Source organism: Saccopteryx leptura, chromosome 13 (assembly GCF_036850995.1).
Source record: "Saccopteryx leptura isolate mSacLep1 chromosome 13, mSacLep1_pri_phased_curated, whole genome shotgun sequence".
In the NCBI taxonomy this organism is placed as follows: domain Eukaryota; kingdom Metazoa; phylum Chordata; class Mammalia; order Chiroptera; family Emballonuridae; genus Saccopteryx; species Saccopteryx leptura.
Window position 1 is genome coordinate 30,216,380 of NC_089515.1, and position 21,924 is coordinate 30,238,303.

At 42.4% G+C, this 21,924-nt stretch overlaps 1 protein-coding gene and 1 pseudogene across 2 annotated transcripts in view; both read left to right on the plus strand.

Annotated features, from left to right (window-relative positions):
* ARHGAP19 (Rho GTPase activating protein 19) overlaps positions 1 to 21,924 on the plus strand; it is an 83,472-nt gene that overhangs the window by 1,799 nt on the left and 59,749 nt on the right. The gene's annotated exons all lie outside the window — the stretch shown is intronic.
* LOC136384858 (small nuclear ribonucleoprotein G-like) lies at positions 1,468 to 2,879 on the plus strand (annotated as a pseudogene).

Consider the following 21,924-nt stretch of genomic DNA (forward strand, 5'->3'; position numbering starts at 1 on the left):
GAGGGACAGATAGACAGGAAGGGAGAGAGATGAGAAGCATCAATTCTTTGTTGCGGCTCCTTAGTTGTTCATTGATTGCTTTCTCATATGTGCCTTAACCGCAGACCGAGTGACCCCTTGCTTGAGCCAGCGATCTTGGGTCCAAGCTGGTGAGCTTTTTTTTGGTTGTTGTTGTTTTTGTTTACTCAAGCCAGATGAGCCCGCACTCAAGCTGGCGACCTCAGGGTCTCGAATCTGGGTCCTCCGCATCCCAGTCCGACGCTCTATCCACTGCGCCACTGCCCGGTCAGGCCTTTTTCTTCCTTCTTTATTGATTTTAGAAAAAGCGAAAGAAAGCGAGAGAAGGGATTGGAGTGGAACGCTTTATTCACTGTGCCACCACAGGTCAGGCCTCATCATCTTTCATTGCCATCAACAGTGTACCAAAGTTCCAATTTCTCCACATCCTCACCAACACTTTTCTTTTTTAATAGTAGTCATATTGACAGGTATGAAGTGATAACCAACTGTGATCAGGAACAAGGAAAGCATGGATGCCCAGCTCTGCCACTTCTATTCAGCACAGTACTGGATGGCTTAGCTAGAGTAATTAAGCAAGAAAAAAAAAGGCATTTAAATTGGAAAGGAATAAGTAAAATTATCCCTGTGTGCAGATATGTTCTTATACATAGGAAATCCTAAAAACTTAACAAAAAACCTGTTAGAACTAATAAATTTAATAAAGTTGCAGGATGCAAATCAACATACAAAAATCAATTGCATTTCTACATAAAAACTGTGAATTATCTGAAAACAATCCCATTTACAATAGCACCAAAAATAATAGATTACTTGGGCCAATTTTTAAACCTCTCTTATCTTCAGTTTCTTTTAAATTAAAAAGTATATTTTAAAAGTATTTTACTTAGGCCTGACCTGTGGTGGTGCAGTGGATAAAGCGTCGACCTGGAAATGCTGAGGTCGCCAGTTCAAACCCTGGGCTCGCCCGGTCAAGGCACATATGGGAGTTGAAGCTTCCTGCTCCTCCCCCTTCCCACCTTCTCTCTCTCTCTCTCTCTCTCTCTCTCTCCTCTCCTCTAAAATGAATAAATAAAATAAATAAAAGTATTTTACTTATTGATTTTAGAGAGAGAGAGAGAGAGAGTTAGAGAGAGAGATAGGTGGGAAGGGGGAGGAGCAGGAAGAATCAACTTGTAGTTGCTTCTCTTATGTGCCTTGATTGGCCAAGCCTGGGTTTTGAACCTGTCGACTTCAGCATTCTAGGTCAACACTTGATCCTGTGCTCCACCATGGGTAAGGCTCAGCTTCAATTTTTTTCATCTGTAATGGCAGTAATGAGATCTATTCCAGAAAATGTTGGGATTAAATTAGGCAATTCTTTTAAAGCTCTTACCTCTGAGCCTTGCAGGTACTCAATATATTTCCTAGAACAACTAAGCAGATTAGAGGGATCTGCAATAGGAGATCATGACTTTATTTCTACAGCGTGTTTTCTCCTAAGCAAGCACACCAAAATTTAGCATTTTTGAAAACAAATATCTAGCTAGTCTTGTTCCAGCCTTGAGACCTTAATTGTCTTTTTTTTTTTTTTTTTTTTTTTTTGTGACAGAGAGAGAGACAGAGAGAGGGACAGATAGGGACAAACAGGAGGGGAAAGAGATGAAAAGCATCAATTCTTTGTTGCAGCACCTTAGTTGTTCATTGGTTGCTTTCTCATATGTGCTTTGACCTGGGGAGCTACAGCAGACTGAGTGACCCCTTGCTCAAGCCAGCAACCTTGGGCTCAAGCTGGTGAGCCTTGCTTAAACCAAATGAGCCCGCACTCAAGCTGGCAACCTCGGGGTTTCAAACCTGGGTCCTCTGTGTCCCAGTCCGACTCTATGTCCACTGCCCCACTGCCTGGTCAGGCAGACCTTAATTGTCTTGATTATATATATATTAGAATTTAGTAGAGCAGTGGTTTTCAACCTTTTTCATCTCATCGCACACATAAACTATTTTTTTTCACACACATAAACTATTGCTAAAATTCTGCACACACCAAAAATATATTTTTTTGACAATCTCACAAAAAAAGGTATAATTTTGATGGATTTACATAAAATATAATAGTAATTACCTTTCTGTTTTGCTTCAAAGTGACTTTTAAAAAAATCAGACCACGAATTCTGTTTGGAGGTGTCTTTGAGCTCGCTGAGTAGATACCGGGAACAAAGCTCACCCTCCTGAATTAATAAAACCTTACGGACAAGAAGTCATTGTTGAGCGTGGCGTGTGGTGGCACAGTGGATAGAGTATTGACCTGGGTGCTAGGTCACTGGTTCAAAACCCTGGGCTTGCCAGGTCAAGGCACAAACTACGAGCAGTCAATGATCAATTAAAGTGAAGCAACTGGGCCTGACCTGTGGTGGCGCAGTGGATAAAGTGTCGACCTGGAAATGCTGAGGTCGCCGGTTCGAAACCCTGGGCTTGCCTGGTCAAGGCACATATGGGAGTTGATGCTTCCAGCTCCTCCCCCCTTCTCTTTCTCTGTCTCTCTCTCTCCTCTCTAAAAATGAATAAAAAAAAAAAATTTAAAGTGAAGCAACTATGAATTGATCCTTCTCATTCCCCCCTCCATTAAAAAAAAATCAATGAATAAAGTCTTAGAAAAAATCAAAAGCAGAAGTTATCATTGAAATTAAATGGTGGCAGATGTGTCCAAGGATCATTGCAGGGATTTGATCCCTTTATGAATCTTGTGATAGATGATTATGTAAAGATGGCAACTAGTGGGCAACAGAACAGTATTGGAATGGTAGTAATTTGAAGAAATTGTATCATCATGTTAGAAGCCTTGGAATGAGTATAAAGAATGGCTGTGTTCATCAAAGAAATCAACTGCTTCCTTGTGTCCCCTTTCCACAGCACCTGTTTTACTACAATATAAAAATCGAGCCCTGGATGGGTAGCTCAGTTGGTTAAAGCATCATCTCATCCGATATGTTAAAGTTGCCAGTTTGGTCCCTAATCAAGGCACATACAGAAAGGGATGTTTCTGTCTCTTTTTCTTACGTCCTCTCTCTCTCTCTAAATTAAAAAAAAATTGAATCATGTACATTCTCACATTGAGCTATGTTAGATAAACTTTTGTATTGGTCTTTTTTTTTTTTTTAAGCTTTTAGAGAGAGGCAGGGAGAGACAAAGAGACAGAAACATCGGCTGTTCCTGTAGGTGCCCTGACTGGGGATTGAACCAGCAACCTCTGTGCTTTGGGACAGTGCTCCAACCAACTGAGCTGTCTGGCTAGGGCTGTATTGGTCTTAAAAAAAATAAAAGTAAAACAACAAAACATCAGATGCCAACCTGGCTGAGTGTTCAGTTGGTTGCAATGTCACCGAATACTCCAGGGTTGCAGGTTTGATCCTGGTCAGGGCACATACAAGAATCAAGCAATGAATGCATGGGTAGGTAAAGCGAGTTGTTTTTCTCTTTCTCTCCTTTCTCTCTGAAATCAAATCTGTAAATAAAAAAGATTAAAAATAAATAAATAGCCTGACCAGGTGGTGGTTCAGTGGATAGAGTATCAGCTTACAATGCTGAGGACCCAAGTCTGAAACCTCAAGGTCGCCAGCTCGAGTGCGGGCTCACCAGCATGACGTGGGGTTGCCAGCTTGAGCGTGGGATCATAGACATGACCTCGTGGTCACAGGCTTAAGCCCAAAGGTTGCTGGCTTGAGCAAAGGGTTACTTGCTCTGCTGGAGCTCCCCGGTTAAGGCATATATGAGAAAACAGTCAATGAACAACAGCTAAGGTGCCACAACAAAGAATTGGTGCTTCTCATCTTTCTCGCTTCCTGTCTGTCCCCCACCCTCACTCAAATAAACACATAAACAAATAAATAAAATAAATCAGGTGCCTATACTTGTATATAAGGATTTCAGGTACCAAGAATTAACTCATCAGATGCAACCTTATTATGCAATGTGACCAATAAGATGCAACTCTGTTATAGGCCTATATATTTATGCTTCAAGACAAGGCATTCACACTGGACAGTTATTGTTGTGTTGGCTGTTGCCATTTTTATATTTGACAGTCTAAGGGAAAAAGAGGTCAGTGTCCCTGATCAAATAGTCAAGTACTGAAAATTTTTTTTTTTTTTTTTTTTGTATTTTTCTGAAGCTGGAAACGGGGAGAGACAGTCAGACAGACTCCCGCATGCGCCCGACCGGGATCTACCCGGCACGCCCACCAGGGGCGAAGCTCTGCCCACCAGGGGGCGATGCTCTGCCCCTCTGGGGCGTCGCTCCACCACAACCAGAGCCACTCTAGCGCCTGGGGCAGAGGCCAAGGAGCCATCCCCAGTGCCCGGGCCATCTTTGCTCCAATGGAGCCTTGGCTGCGGGAGGGGAAGAGAGAGACAGAGAGGAAGGAGGGGGTGGGGGTGGAGAAGCAAATGGGCGCTTCTCCTGTGTGCCCTGGCCGGGAATCGAACCCGGGTCCCCCACACGCTAGGCCGACCCTCTACCGCTGAGCTAACCGGCCAGGGCCAAGTACTGAATGTTTTAAAAATTCTTGCTAGGCCTGACCTGTGGTAGCACAGTGGATAAAGCGTCGACCTGGAAATGCTGAGGTCGCCGGTTTGAAACCCTGGGCTTGCCTGGTCAAGGCACATATGGGAGTTGATGCTTCCAGCTCCTCCCCCTTCTGTCTCTCCCTCCTCTTGCTACCTCTCTGTCTCTCTCCCTCTGCCTCTCCTCTCTAAAAATGAATAAATAAATAAATAAATAAAATTAAAAAAAAAAAATTCTTGCTAACCACCAGTTGAAAATTGCTGCAGTAGCGTGATCTTATTTACTGTATTTCCCCATGTATAAGATGTACCCTTTTCCGAAAAATTTGGGATCTAAAAACTGGGTGCATCTTATACAGTGGTTGTAGTTGTTTTTTTTTTAACTTGCATTTCTCACTTTTTCGCGCTTGTTTTTGAGCTCATTTTTTTTTTTTTAATTCCCTTCTTTTTTTTTTTTAAATTTATTCATTTTTAGAGAGGAGAGAGAGAGAGACAGAGAGAGAAGGGGGTAGGAGCAGGAAGCATCAACTCCCATATGTGCCTTGACCAGGCAAGCCCAGGGTTTCGAACCAGCGACCTCAGCATTTCCAGGTCGACGCTTTATCCACTGCGCCACCACAGGTCAGGCTGAGCTCATTGTTGAAGACAGTAGTAATTCATCATCAGACACAGATGAGGACAAGCTAATGGATGGGAGTTTTGACAGTGATGAGGAGTTGTATGAATTTTATGATGAATAAAACTTGAGTTCAGTAACTTTATGTAATATAGTAGTCTCTTGTCTATTGCTGGGGTTAGGTTCCAGAACCCCCCGCAATAGGCAAAAATTCGTGTAGTGACCTTATATTATTTTATTACTTATATATATTTTAAAGCTTTATTTCAATTTAATATTCTTTTTTAATGTTTTAACTAATATTTTTTTATATTTTTGTATTGTTTTTCAATTTTTTAGGCTAGAAAATGCTTATTTTACCACAAAAATAATTAAAATAATAAATATATAAAAATACCTATATACAGCAAAATCCTGTGATATAGTGCAAAATCCCATGATATAGTGAAAAATCCGCAATATAAAATTAGATATAGGCCCTGGCTGGTTGGCTCAGCGGTAGAGCGTCGGCCTGGCGTGCGGGGGACCCGGGTTCGATTCCCGACCAGGGCACAGAGGAGAAGCGCCCATTTGCTTCTCCACCCCCCCCTCCTTCCTCTCTGTCTCTCTCTTCCCCTCCTGCAGCCAAGGCTCCATTGGAGTAAAGATGGCCCGGGCGCTGGGGATGGCTCCTTGGCCTCTGCCCCAGGCGCTAGAGTGGCTCTGGTCATGGCAGAGGGACGCCCCGGAGGGGCAGAGCATCGCCCCCTGGTGGGCAGAGCGTTGCCCCTGGTGGGCGTGCCAGGTGGATCCCGGTCGGGCACATGCGGGAGTCTGTCTGACTCTCTCTCCCCGTTTCCAGCTTCAGAAAAATACAAATAAATAAATAAATAAATAAATAAAATAAATTAAAAAAAAATTAGATATATACAATTTAAAAAATCCTCCATACAGCCTGACCAGGCGGTGGCACAGTGGATAGAACATCGGACTGGGATGCTGAGGACCCAGGTTCGAGACCCCAAGTTCGCCAGCTTGAGCATGGGTTCATCTGGTTTGAGCAAAGCTTGGACCCAAGGTCGCTGGCTTGAGCAAGCGGTTACTCAGTCTGCTGAAGGCCCACGGTCAAGGCACATATGAGAAAGCAATCAATGAGCTACTAAGGTGTCGCAACAAAAAATTGATGATTGATGCTTCTCATCTCTCTCCGTTCCTGTCTGTCTGTCCCTATCTATCTCTCTCTCTGTCTCAAAAAAAACCAAAAAAAACCACAACCTCTACAGTGAGACTGCAAAAAGTGAACCATGATATGGTGAGGGATGACTGTACATTTTTTTCAAATTTTGGGCCCCCAAATTAAGGTGCATCTTATACATGGGAATGTCTTAAACTTAGGGAAATATGGTTCGTGTGTCAGTGTGAATCACTAATTTTCTTAGTTTGATGTCTCTTGGTGCTCATGAGATTCTAAGTCTTGCAAACCTGGGTTTGCGAGTGGGCACAGAGCTCCTCCCCTAGCTGAGATGTGTATGGTTGAATGTATTATTAAGAACTTTATAGAGACCCTGGCCAGTTAGCTTTGTTGGTTAAATAGAGCTTCATCTGGAAACAGGAAGGTTGCGTGTTTTATCCTTGGTCAGGGCACAAATGGGAAGCGACCAATGAACACACTAAATGGAACAATAAGTGAATGCTTCCCTCTCTTTCTTTTTCCCCTTCCTCTCTCTGTCTAAAATCAATCAGTAAAAAATTAACTTAAATTTTATAGGGAAGAGTTTTCTACTTTTGGAGCTGCCTATAAATGGTTGACCATTTTTTGCCTGGAAACCATAGAGGGGCTCAGAAAATTTGATTAAATCATTCTTTATGCTGCTATAAGATCTTGAACTATGATGAAAATCTGTAGATAAAATACTATTCTGTAGCAGAAATAGTTTGAATTCTTTTTTTTTAAGTATTTTTTTATTTTTTACAGAGACAGAGAGTCAGAGAGAGGGATAGACAGGGACAGACAGACAGGAACGGAGAGATGAGAAGCATCAATCATTAGTTTTTTTTGTTTGTTTGTTTTGTTTTTTTTGTATTTTTCTGAAGCTGGAAACGGGGAGAGACAGTCAGACAGACTCCCGCATGTGCCCCACCGGGATTCACCCGGCACGCCCACCAGGGAGCGATGCTCTGCCCACCAGGGGGCAATGCTCTGCCCCTCCAGGGCGTCGCTCTGTTGGGACCAGAGCCACTCTAGCGCCTGGGGCAGAGGCCAAGGAGCCATCCCCAGTGCCCGAGCCATCCCCAGTGCCCGGGCCATCTTTGCTCCAATGGAGCCTTAGCTGCGGGAGGGGAAGAGAGAGACAGAGAGGAAGGAGAGGGGGAGGGGTGGAGAAGCAAATGGGCGCTTCTCCTGTGTGCCCTGGCCAGGAATCGAACCCGGGACTTCTGCACACCAGGCTGACGCTCTACCACTGAGCCAAGGTATATTTTTATTCATATTCCCAACTTAGCTTAGTTTTGTTTGGTGGTCAGTAATGAATGAATAATACAGGAGTCTCAACATATGACGTTTCTAGTTTACGACGCTCACTCCCATGAAAACTTAAAGAAATTGAGACAAGTGTTTAGGCTTATGCTGTTAGCATCATACTTACGGGCTATGTGAGTGAACTACTTTGGTTGTGTGCGGTGGAAGAATATGCAGCATTCTTTTTCTGTGGCTTTGTTGTGGTTTTTTTTTAGTTTTTTTTTTCTATTTATTTTTTTAGTTTTTTTATTTTTTACAGAGACAGAGAGTGAGTCAGAGAGAGGGATAGACAAGGACAGACAGACAGGAACGGAGAGAGATGAGAAGCATCAATCATTAGTTTTTCATTGCGCGTTGCGACACCTTAGTTGTTCATTGATTGCTTTCTCATATGTGCCTTGACCGCGAGCCTTCAGCAGATCAAGTAGCCCCTTGTTGGAGCCAGCGACCTTGGGTTCAAGCTGGTGGGCTTTTGCTCAAACCAGATGAGCCGCGCTCAAGCTGGCGACCTCGGGGTCTCGAACTTGGGTCCTCTGCATCCCAGTCTGACGCTCTATCCACTGTGCTACCGCCTGGTCAGGCATGGCTTTGTTGTGTTTTTATGTTGTAGATTATGGTTTTACAACTGTTAGGATAGGTAAGTGACTTAGGCTAGGGTGTTTCGGCTTACATCAAAATTTGGATTACAGAACTGTGTCATAACCCAAGGACCCCTGTAGTCTTAATCATTTCTAAGATATACAATATTACTTTATGGTGATAAATTCCATACGAATTCTTATTTGCCATTCAGATAGTAATCTTCCTAATGTTCTGTTGATGGTATGACCCCTTGTATTCCATAAAAATGAGGAAAGACTTGTCTGACTTTTGCAGATAATACATATTTGCTTGTTTTTAATTAAAATATAGATGACATACAACTTTATATTAGTTTTAGGTATACAACATAGTGATTTGACATTTATATTCCTTACCATGTGATCACCATAATAAGTTTAGTAACCATCTGTTCCCAAACAAGTTGTTATATTAAATTGACTATTATGATATTGACTATTCTGTACATTCATATTTTCATGTTGAATGGCGAGTATATGATCATTGTCACACACACACACACAAAGAAAAAAAAAGAATTAAGTAAGAAAAATTGCTCTGTCTATAAAGATTTCCAGGTTATATTTTGACCCGTTGAGGATGACTCTTGTCAGAGTGATGTTCTTTCTAAACTTTAATTCACTTCGTTTATTATACCTTCAAGTTACTCTTACGTGGATTATACTAAAAGGGAATCTACAGGCCTGACCTGTGGTGGCGCAGTGGATAAAGCGTCGACCTGGAACACTGAGGTCCCTGGTTTGAAACCCTGGCCTTGCCTGATCAAAGCACATATGGGAGTTGATGCTTCCTGCTCCTCCTCCACTTTTCTCTGTTTCTCTCTCTCTCTAAAAATAAATAAATAAAAAATAATCTAAAAAAGAAAAAAGGCAGTCTACAAATAGAAGCTGTCCACTCTACCAATAGTAGTATAAAAATAATGAGACTCTTAAGGATCAAAAAGAGAAAAAGCTAAAGTAGGAAATGAAATGTAGCCATCTTCCCACATAATTGGCAGTAAGGAAATACAGCTCACTGCTTTTTGAATCTAAAAGAGACATAAAAACAAAGTGCTAACTATTATTAGATGAAGAGGGGAAATTGATAAAAGAGTCGCAGGCTTTTTAACCTCAATATTCACTGGAAAGAAACCCTACTGTGAACCAGAAAAAGCAAGCTGGAACATGCTGTATTTCCCCATGAATAAGATGCACCTTTTTTTGGAAAAATTTGGGGTCTAAAAACTGGGTGCGTCTTATACAGTGGTTGTAGATTTTTTTAACTTGTATTTCCTGCTTTTTTGTGCTTGTTTTTTTTGCTCATTGTTGAAGACGGTGATTCGTCATCAAGACACAGATGAGAACAAGCTAATGGATGGGAGTTCTTTTTTTTTTTTTTTTTTTTTTTTTTTTTTTTTTTTTTTTTTTTTTTTCATTTTTCTGAAGCTGGAAACAGGGAGAGACAGTCAGACAGACTCCCGCATGCGCCCGACCGGGATCCACCCGGCACGCCCACCATGGGGCGACGCTCTGCCCACCAGGGGGCGATGCTCTGCCCATCCTGGGCGTCGCCATATTGCGACCAGAGCCACTCTAGCGCCTGAGGCAGAGGCCACAGAGCCATCCCCAGCGCCCGGGCCATCTTTGCTCCAATGGAGCCTTGGCTGCGGGAGGGGAAGAGAGAGACAGAGAGGAAAGTGCGGCGGAGGGGTGGAGAAGCAAATGTACGCTTCTCCTGTGTGCCCTGGCCGGGAATCGAACCCGGGTCCTCCGCACGCTAGGCCGACGCTCTACCGTGGATGGGAGTTCTGACAGTGATGAGGAGTTGTATGAATTTTATGATGAATAAAACTTGAGTTCAATAACTTTATGTAATACTTTTTTCCCCCCAAATTTCGGGCCCCAAACTTAAGGTACGTTTTACACAGGGGGAAACACGCTATGGGGTGGAGGGAGGCAAGGCAAACTGGTAATGGTAGCACTTGTGAGAAGTTGTGACAGTATGTCAGTGGTGTTCCATTTGAGGCCCATGCCTGCTCCTGAAGCTAGGAACAACAGGAAGCTTAGTTGTAACTGCAGGAGTCTTGCATCCTGTTTGGAAAGGATTTTGAAGGATAAGGAAGTACTTGGAGATAGGGAAAGGTTCCTGCATTTGCTAATTTAATTTACATATGCCTTAGAACAGGGGTCCCCAAACTTTTTACACAGGGGGCCAGTTCACTGTCCCTCAGACCGTTGGAGGGCCGGACTATAAAAAAAACTGAACAAATTCCTATGCACACTGCACATATCTTATTTTAAAGTAAAAAAACAAAACGGGAACAAATACAATATTTAAAATAAAGAACAAGTAAATTTAAATCAACAAACTGACCAATATTTCAATGGGAACTATGCTCCTCTCACTGACCACCAATGAAAGAGGTGCCCCTTCCAGAAGTGCGGCGGGGGCCGGATAAATGGCCTCAGGGGGCTGCATGTGGCCCGCGGGCCATAGTTTGGGGACCCCTGCCTTAGAATATGGAATATTTGTGACTAAACACATGACTTCTTAAAGGTTTTTTTCTTTTTTAAAAAGATTTTAGCCTGACCTGTGGTGGTGCAGTGGATAAAGTGTCGACCTGGAACGCTGAGGTTGCTGGTTCAAAACCCTGGGCTTGCCTGGTTAAGGCACATATGGGAATTGATGCTTCCTGCTCCTTCCCCCTTCTCTCTCTCCTCTCTCTCTAAAAATGAATAAATAAAAAAAATTTAAAAAAAAAGATTTTATTTACTGATTTTTTAGAGAAAGGAGAGAAAGATATATAGATAGAGAGGTGAGAGGGAGGAGTGGGGAGCATCTACTCATAGTACAGTAGTTGCATCTTGTATGTGTTTTGACCAGGCAAGCCTGGGGTTTTGAACTGGTGACCCCTGTGTTCCAGGTCAACGTTTTATCCACTGCACCACCATAGGTCAGGCTTGAAGACTTTTTCATTATCTTGTTCTTGCTTTAATAAGACAGTAATGTGGCCCTTCAAGAAAAGTGACAGATGGGACTTTTATTTATTAGAGGAAGGCCTAGAGAGTTTGATCATTCTATTTGTAGATAAGGCTAGTCATGGTGGAAAGGGGGTGGGGGAGAACAAATAGAATTATAAAAGTGATCTGCATAAACTGGTCAATGGTTCACCTTTCTTTGCCTCTAACCCGGGGTAGTCAGCCTTTTTATACCTACCGCCCACTTTTGTATCTGTTAGTAGTAAAATTTTCTAACCGCCCACCGATTCCACAGTAATGCTGACTTATAAAGTAGGGAAGTAACTTTACTTTATAAAATTTATAAAGCAGAGTTACAGCCAGTTAAAGCATATAATAGTAATTACTTACCAAGTACTTTATGTTGGATTTTCGCTAAGTTTGGCAGAATAAATCTTTTTAAAACAACTTACTATAGTTAAATCTATCTTTTTATTTACACTTTGGTTGCTCCACTACCACCCACCATGAAAGCTGGAACGCCCACTCGTGGGCAGTAGGGACCAGGTTGACTACCACTGCTCTAACCTTTGGTTGTAGAGCTTGTGAGATAAAGTGTTAAAGGAGGTTTCTGGTTAGATGTGAGGAAGGTCGTCAGAGTGTAGCAGTCTTTTTTTTTTTTTTTTTAATTGCAAGTTTAGAACTATTGTATCTGTTAGATGGGTTTGGGAAAACTGACTCCATTTGAGCTCACAATAAGCCAAGTGATATATGCAAATTTGGTAATTTGCATGAAGATTATACCAGCTATTTATGTCAGTTTGCTAGCACATTTTATCCTTGGGAGAGACACAGCACACTTGATTAGATCATCATTTCACATCACACTTGATTCGATTATTGCTTTTTTTTTTTGATGGTGCTTAGCAGCACTTTCTTCCTGAAGATACCTTCTGGTTACTTTGAGTGAACCCTCTTCCTATGCTTTTATTAGCCATCTTTTATGATGGTTTGTTTCTAGAAATTCTATCTATTTTTTGCTGATGTTTTGCTAGTTTTACCTGATATATCTATCAGCCAGGGTTCAATGAGGACACAGAAACCATACAGTAATTTGAATAAAGAATGTTTAATATAAAGAGTTATCAACTCTTAACGGGATTAGAGTAACAAGAGATTGGCTACTAAGAAGTAAAGAGATCTCTAAAGAATATACAAATCTATATTGGAATCAGCTGTACAATGTGTATGTATGTCAGATCATCACATTATGGACTTTCAATACCTTACAATTTTGTAAATTATACTTTAATAAACTGGGCTGAAAAGAATCAGCTATAATTCTTAAGACTGAGATAGAATGTACAAGGAAGAGGTCCACTAGGGCAGAGATCTAGAGCAGGGGTCCCCAAACTTTTTTCACAGGGGGCCAGTTCACTGTCCCTCAGACCGTTGGAGGGCCAGATTATAAAAAAACTATGAACAAATCCCTATGCACACTGCACATATCTTATTTTAAAGTAAAAAAACAAAACGGGAACAAATACAATATTTAAAATAAAGAACAAGTAAATTTAAATCAACAAACTGACCAGTATTTCAATGGGAACTATGCTCCTCTCGCTGACCACCAATGAAAGAGGTGCCCCTTCCGGAAGTGTGGCGGGGGCTGGATAAATGGCCTCAGGGGGCCGCATGCGGCCCCACGGGCCGTAGTTTGGGGACCCCTGATCTAGAGCGTACTGGAGAAGGCATGGCCATGGCTCCCTGTGGCAGAGAAGTTGCTGTGGTAGAACTTGTTGACAGTTCACCTTATGACCTGACCAGGTGGTTGCACAGTGGATAGAACGTTGACCTGGGATGCTGAGGATCCAAGTTCAAAACCCCAAGGTTGCTGTCTTGAGCACGGACTCATCCAGCTTAAGCACAGGTTCACCAGCTTAAGTGCAGGTTGTCAGCTTGAGCGTGGGGTTGCCGGCTTGAGTGTGGGATCACCAGCTTGAGCATGGCATCATAGACATAACCCCATGGTCGCTGGTGTGAGCCCAAAGGTTACTGGCTTGAAGCCCAAGCTTGCTGGCTTGAGCAAGAGGTCACTGCTCGGCTGGAGCCCCCTGGTCAAGGCATGTATGGGAAAGTGATCAATGAACAATTAAGGTGCTGCAACTACGAGCTGATACTTCTCATCTCTCTCCTTTCTGTCTGACCCTGTCTGTCTGTCTCTCTAAAAAAAAAAAAAGAGAAATTCACCTTGCTGCTTCGTAGGTGCTGCCGACCTGTATACTGCAGGAGTCTGTCTGGAGAAGCAGCCCGTGCTGCCGTCTGGGTGCCGGCGAAGCTGTTCCCACAGTAGGAGCTTGCCTAGAGGAGCACCCTGGACCCAGATGGCAAAGGCTTCCTCCTGCAGTGTCTCTCCAGTGGCCTTTATTAATAAGACTTAACATTGTGCCAGCTGGGAAAGGAAGTCTATTTAAAGGCTCTGGCTCTATTTTTGCAGAGTAGGCAATGACGGCTGAGAGGCAGTAAATTGATAACTGGTGCATGTGGAAAATCATTTTATCTCCAAGTTCCATTTCCCTTTCTGCAGCACTTCCTACATTAATTATAGAAAAATATGAAGTGTATAGAATCTGAATGAATGAGGAGGGACAGAAAGAAATCAGAGAGGACAAGAAAGTAATTGGCAGTTAAATTTGTATTGAGATACTTATTTGCATATTAACTTGTAAAAGCCTATACTGTTTGCATCAACTACTCCCTACACTGGCCCCAACTAATGTAGCCACCAGGATTAACAATTTTTCCCATATACAACCCATTCCCTGGAAGCTATCTGGGAGCCACATCTTTTTTTTTTTTTTTTTTTTTTTGTATTTTTCTGAAGCCGGAAATGGGGAGAGACAGTCAGACTCCCGCATGTGCCCGACCGGGATCCACCCGGCACGCCCACCAGGGGCGACGCTCTGCCCCTCCGGGGCGTCGCTCTGCCAGGACCAGAGCCACTCTAGCGCCTGGGGCAGAGGCCAAGGAGCCATCCCCAGCGCCCGGGCCATCTTTGCTCCAATGGAGCCTCGGCTGCGGGAGGGGAAGAGAGAGACAGAGAGGAAGGAGGGGTGGGGGTGGAGAAGCAAATGGGCGCCTCTCCTATGTGCCCTGGCTGGGAATCGAACCCGGGTCCCCCGCACGCCAGGCCGACGCTCTACCACTGAGCCAACCTGCCAGGGCGGAGCCACGTCTTTGAGCACTAGCTTACCTATGACTGTGGGGTTGGCGTCATTTCCTCAACTAATAAACCCTTACTTTCTTGGCTGAAAAAAAGGTTTCTGTATTCCAAATGGAATGACAGTTTCCTGGAACATTGAACCTGAAGCAAAACTGTTAAATAATATTTAACTTAACTATTGTTTATATTTTATTTTATTTTTCGAGGCATGCTGATGTTTAAGATATATAGTGTTGTTACCTTATTGATCCCTGTAGTTTCAAACTTGCAACGATCCCGGATAGTATGTTGTTGACCGATACTTTTCCCACGACTAAAATGGTATGTGGCTTTGAGCAAGCTCCTTGGACATTTCACATTTTCCTGTGGTGATTTTTTTTTTTAAGCTGGGTTATGTATTTATATGAAGTTTTAGAAATTTGTATTTGTAATGATCTTGAAATATATATATGGAATTTTAAAAACTTACTGCATTTCAGCCTATTAATTTGGGTATTTATTGCACATGAAGCTTTTGAACAAGGGTAGTTTTAAAATTAAAAAAATTTTTTTTTGGTCCTGGCCGGTTGGCTCAGTGGTAGAGCGTCGGCCTGGCATGCAGGAGTCCCGAGTTCAATTCCCAGCCAGGGCACACAGGAGAAGTGCCCATCTGCTTCTCTACCCCTCCCCCACCCCCTCTCCTTTCTCTCTGTCTCTCTCTTCCCCTCCTGCAGCCAAGGCTCCACTGGAGCAAAGTTTGCCTGGGCGCTGAGGATGGCTCTGTGGCCTCTGCCTCAGGCGCTAGAATGGCTCTGATTGCGGCAGAGCGATGCCCCAAGATGGGCAGAGCATTGCCCCCTGGTGGGCATGCCGGGTGGATCCCGGTCAGGCGCATGCGGGAGTCTGTCTGACTGCCTCCCCGTTTCCAGCTTTGGAAAAATACCAAAAAAATAGAATTTTTTTTTGAGGTTTAGTGAGAGGAGGGAGAGAGACAGAAACATTGATCTGTTCCCATATGCCCCTGACTGGGCGTCGAACCCACGACCTCTGCATATTGGGATGATGCTCTAACTAACTGAGCTATCTAGCCAGGGCTGAACAAGTGTAGTTTTTAATTATAATTATCAGTTAGATACTCTCTTATCTTTCATATAGATTTAATAACAGCATCAGTTATTTAGCATAAAAAGATTTTATTTATTGATTTTACAGCGAGCAGAGGGGAAGTGAGAAGTATCAAATCATAGTTGCTTCACTTATAGTTGTTCATTGCTTGCTTGTCATACATGCCTTGACTGGGGAAGCCCTGGACTTCAAACTGGCAATCTCAGCATTCCAGGTCAACATTTTATCCACTGTGCTACCACAGGTCAGGCTAAAATTTTTTAGAAGAATTTTTGAATAATGTAAATGGTGAAAATAGCTGAAATGAGTTGAGATGAAGAACCAAAGGATGCTTGCTGTGTGTGCTGTGATTGGTGCATTTGAACAAAGGTTCGCATTTGTGCGAAAAACCAAGACTGGTTTATGAAAAACTAAGAAGCATTTGAATAATAGTGTGGAAAGGAGAAGCACAAGAGATAAAACAAATTAAAAAAAGAAAGATAGCGAAGAGAGGTGACTCTTAAGTAGAGCTGCCAGCTACAGCCCCAGGGTCAGGCTTTGCAGGCAGTGGTGATTGTGAGCACAGTAAGAAGTGAGACCATCTCAGGAAGGCGGCAGGGAGGCAGAAGACCCACGATGGCTACTCTGTCCTCTGAAGGGGAAGATAGGGAAAGGAGGGCTCAGATTCCTACTAGAGGCATTTTTATATATTTACTTTTGCTAGGATTCTTTCAGTTATATGTGACAGACTTAAGCTACCTTAGTAAAGAGGCTCAAGAAATTGAGAAGTTTAGGAGATAGATCAAGCACAACTTAATCTGTATTGATAACCTCAAATCTCAGTGTCACTAGGTTACTTTGGAGTTGCTTCATAAGAAGTAGGTTCTTCACAAAAAGGTGGCAGTTATGGACCACCAACAGCTTCAGTTGTATATTCTACCAGTTGAGCTATCTTAATGTCTAGCACGAGTTTTAAGAATCCAGTCCTGCCTGACCTGTGGTGGCGCAGTGGATAAAGCGTCGACCTGGAAATGCTGAGGTTGCCGGTTCGAAACCCTGGGTTTGCCTGGTCAAGGCACATATGGGAGTTGATGCTTCCAGCTCCTCCCCCCTGTCTCTCTCTCCTCTCTCTCTCTCTGTCTCTCTCCTCTCTAAAATGAATAAATTAAAAAAAAAAAAAAAAAAAGAATCAAGTCCTTTTGTCCTGGTTCCGCTTGTGGGCCTTTGCCTGAGTCAATGAAGAGGATAGAATGTTTTGATTAGTTATACCCGAGTCATATGCTCACACTGGGTATCAATTTACCAAACCACATAGAATGAAAGATGGAGAGGTTAATGCTCAGAGGAAAATAGGGATGCCGTTATCAGAGGAAGGGGGAAATAGATGTTGGGTAGCACAAACAACAGATGTCCTCTGTCTCTGTAACTCTCTTTCGCACTTCCTTTTGTTTAAGGTTATGTCTTGGAAAGGGCTTTCCACTAATACATAGAGAAAGCATTTTATGTTTCTTAAAAAAACAAGCCCTAGCCTGGTAGCTCAGTTGGTTAGAGTGTCGTCCTCATATGCCAAGGTTGTGGAGTGGATCCTGGGTCAGGGAACATATGAGTCAACCAGTGAATACATAAATAAGAGGAACAACAAATCAATGTCTCTCTCTCCTCTCCTCTCTAAAATCAATAAATGAAAACAAATCAAACAAAAAGTCCCTTATTTAAGTACTACTTTTTTTTTTTTTTTTTGTATTTTTCTGAAGCTGGAAACGGGGAGGCAGTCAGACAGACTCCCGCATGCGCCCGACCAGGATCCACCCGGCACGCCCACCAGGGGGCAATGCTCGGCCCATCCGGGGCGTCGCTCTGTGGCGACCAGAGCCACTCTAGCGCCTGGGGCAGAGGCCAAGGAGCCATCCCCAGAGCCCGGGCCATCTTTTGCTGCAATGGGGCCATCTTTTGCTGCAATGGAGCCTCGCTGCGGGAGGAGAAGAAAGAGACAGAGAGGAAGGAGAGGGGGAGGGGTGGAGAAGCAGATGGGCGGCTCTCCTATGTGCCCTGGCTGGGAATCGAACCCAGGACTTCCGCACGCCAGGCCAACGCTCTACCACTGAGCCAACCGGCCAGGGCCACTACTTTTTTTTTTACTATCCAAACCCTACTCATACCTAGTTCAAATCTCAACTCTGGTATAAGGGTGAAAGATACTCTTCTACTTCTGAATTCTTAGAGCTTTTATTAGCTGTACCTTGCATTTGGACAGCTAACTCCTTTTTTTTCCTTTATAGAGACAGCGAGAGTCAGAGAGAGGGATAGATAGAGAGAGATAGGAAGGCAGAGGGATGAGAAGCATCAATCATCAGTTATTTGTTGTGGCATTTAGTTGTTCATTGATTGCTTTCTCTTATGTGCCTTGACCGCATGCCTTCAGCAGACCGAGTAACCCCTTGCTTGAGCCAGCGACCTTGGGTTCAAGCTGGTGAGCTTTGCTCAAACCAGATGAGCCTGCGCTTTAAGCTGGCAACCTTGGGGTCTCGAACCTGGGTCTTCCGCATCCCAGTCTGATGCTCTATCCACTGCGCCACCACCTGGTCAGGCTAAGTCTTTTTTTAAATTTAAATTTATTTTTTGTATTTTTCTGAAATGAGAAGCAGGGAGGCAGAGACAGAATCCCACATGCGCCCAACCAGGATCCACCTGGTAAGCCCACTAGGGGGCGATGCTCTGCCCATCTGGGGCTGTTGCTCCGTTGCAACTGGAGCCATAGGTCATGGAGCCATCCTCAGCGCCCAGGCCAACTTTGCTCCAATGGAGCCCTGGTGGCGGGAGGGGAAGAAGGAGATAGAAAGGAAGGGGACGGGGAAGGATGGAGAAGCAGATGGGTGCTTCTCCTTGTGTACCCTGGCTGGGAATCGAACCCGGGACTTCCACATGCTGGGCTGATGCCTTACTGCTGAGCCAACCGGCCAAGGCAGTAACTCTTTTGTGTTATGGTCTTTACTACTATTTAAGATCTTGTAGGAAAACCATTGCTCTTTTAAAAATTTTTTTTATTAATGATAAAATAAATTATGATTTTTGAAAAAAGTTTTAAATGTTCAGCCTTCATGTAGGTTAAGCATCCACTACTGTTCTGTTTTGTGATTCACTATAAAACTATCGTGGGGGCAGGGGTTAAAACAATTTTGTTAGATGCTGACAAGTTTTGTGTTCTACTTTATAAATAATTATTTAAACATGGAGTGGGTTAATGACAGTTAATGATGTTTTATAATGAGAAATATGTTAGTATCCAGTTCAAAACTATAAAGTCTTTACCATCTAGTGGTAAAGATAATCAGATGAAAACATAATAAATAACAATATCAGTTACTAAGATAAATACAGGTGATTTGTTAAGCTTAGCTATTGCCTGAAAACTAGACTCCAATTTTTTTGTTACTGCAAGAATGAAACAACCACAGATAAAGAAAAATTCAAACTCCTGCCAGCTGAGTTTAGTTACACTGTATTATTAACCCTTGAGCTTCTGAAGAATTAATATGTAATCAAAATATTTATATCCACAGGTATGAAAATGAGATGTTTTCCTTAAAGTCATGTAGATCAATTTCAAATAAATAACTAAGTTTTGACTTTATTTCTTTTGCTTATTGGCTAGAGTATATTACATAGCATAAAACTAATTTTTTTGGGACTTGGTAAGATAACAAAATACAACAGTGTTCTTAGCCAATGTAAAACAGATAAACTTTCTGCCAGTTCAACAGAAAATTTTGTCCAACATACTGTGTAAAACTACATTCATTTCAGAAAGGTTCCTGATTATGTGATCCAAATTATATTTTGTCCTTTTCATTTTCACCATAGAAAATGAAAATGAAAATGATTTGGTTAACCTTTGTTCAAGTTTCTGAAATGTGTTGTGATAAAGAAGTAAAATATTATTTAACATGCTTTAAAATAATGTTATCTGATTAGAGATAAAGGTGTCTCTGCCAGGTTCTATCACTATCAATAAAAAGAGAAAAAAGTTCATGAATGAAGTATAGAAATCACATAGTTCTTAATATTAAATTTGTAATTGCATGTCACTATAATGACAACTACATTTGCTATAGTGGTTTTGCTTGTTTGTTTTGTTTTTTTTGCAGAGACAGAAAGAGTCAGAGAGAGGGATAGATAGGGACAGACAGACAGGAACGGAGAGAGATGAGAAGCATCAATCCTTAGTTTTTTGTTGCGACACCTTAGTTGTTCATTGATTGCTTTCTCATATGTGCCTTGACCGTGGGGCTACAGCAGACCGAGTAACCCCTTGCTCAAGCCAGCGACCTTGGGTCCAAGCTGGTGAGCTTTGCTCAAACCAGATGAGCCCACGCTCAAGCTGGCAACCTCGGGGTCTTGAACCTCGGTCCTCTGCATCCCAGTCCAATGCTCTATCCACTGTGCCACCGCCTGGTCAGGTGCTATAGTGTTTTTTAAATATTTTTTAAAAATTTTATTTATTGACTGATGTGTGGTGGTGCAGTCAATAAAGCATCAACCTGGAATGTTGAGGTCGCCAGTTTGAAACCCTGGGCTTCCCTGGTCAGGGCACATATCAGAAGCAGCTATGGGTTGATGCTTCCTGCTCCTCCAACCCCCTGCCTTTCTCTCTCTCTCTCTCTTTCTCTCTCTTTAAAATCAATCAATAAAATCTTTAAAATGTTTAATTTATTGATTGATTTTAAAGAGAGAGATATTAATTTGTTGTTCCACTTATCTATGCATTCATTGGTTGAAGCTCATATGTGTCCTGACTGGGATTGAACCTGCAACATTGACGTATTTAGACAATTTTAAATATAGCTCATATTTTGATAGATAGTGCCAAGGTTGTGGTTCTTGAAGAACAAATCAAGTTAAGCAGTTCACTAGGGAGGAAACATTAAGTTTTGTGGATACGCAGTTTTAGTAGTAGTCAGCCAAAAGATACCTCTGCAGGATATGGGTTGTTGTTGTTTTTTGCAGTTGGATTTTTCAGATTCATGGCTTCAACATAGCTCTAAAGCACATGTAATTCATTTTTCTGTAATTGATTTTTTAGCTTTGAATTCTGTTTCCAGTTCTTTCACTAAACATTTCACCTTTCATGTATGGTTCCATCTAGTGGTAAAAATAATAATTGCAGACTATAAGTAGGTTATCAAGATTATCCTTTTTGAAGGGTAGGTCTTGCTTGCCTTTATCACTCTTCAGGATAGCTGCCTAGTATATGCGTTTAAATACTGAAGCCATTTGCTATGTCTTCGTGCCTACATACCTAACCTGATTCTCCTGGTCCTGGCCATCTAAAACATTTATGATGAGGAAATTAATTTTTAGTATATACTTTGATATTCTATATTTACATCAAGTTATAGCAAAATTTTGGCCAAAACTACTTGGTTTCTTAAAATAATTTGTCGTGAAAGATGTTGATTATACATATGAATATATAGAATAATATAATCAATACTCTTTTTCTATCACTCAACTTCAACAAATCTTAACATTTGTCATATTTACTTCAGTGAACCCCTCGCTTTTCCCCGTAGCTCAATGATTTATCACAAGAACATTGCTAGCGCCTGACCAGGCGGTGGTGCAGTGGATAGAGTGTCTGGACTGGGATGTGGAGGACCCAGGTTGAGACCCAGCAGTTGCCAGCTTGAGCCCAGGCTCATCTGGTTTGAGCAAAGCTCACCAGCTTGAACCCAAGGTCGCTGGCTCTAGTAAGGGGTCACTCGGTCTGCTATAGCCACTCGGTCTGCTGTAGCCCTCTGGTCAAGGCACATATGAGAAATAATCAATGAACAACTAATGACCCGCAACGAAGAATTGATGTTTCTCATCTCTCTCCCTTCCTGTCTGTCCCTCTCTCTGACTCTCTCTCTGCCACAAAAATAAATAAATAAATAAATAAATCCTAAAAAAGAACATTGCTAGCACCCTCGAAACTCCCCTCATGCTCTCATTCCTTCTCTTAATCATTAATCCTCAAAGGTAACCATTATCCCAAAATTTATTGTAAATAAATCTTGGCTTCTCTTTATAAGCTTACCACTTAAGCAAGTATCTCTAAACACTATAGTTTTGTTTGTCTTTAAAATTTGATATCATTGGCATTATATAGTAAGTGGTTTCTGTGTCTTCTTTTGCTTATCATATGTGCGGTTCATCCATGATGGTGCATGTAAGTGGATTTTGTTCATTTCCATTGCCGTTAGCTGTGCCATTAGCCCTGGCCGGATAGCTCAGCTGGTTAGAGCTTCATCCTGGGGCACAGAGGTTGCCAGTTAGATCCCAGTCAGGGCACATGCAGGAACAGATTGAGGTTCCTGTCTCTCTCTCACTCTCCCTTCCTCTAAAGTCAATTA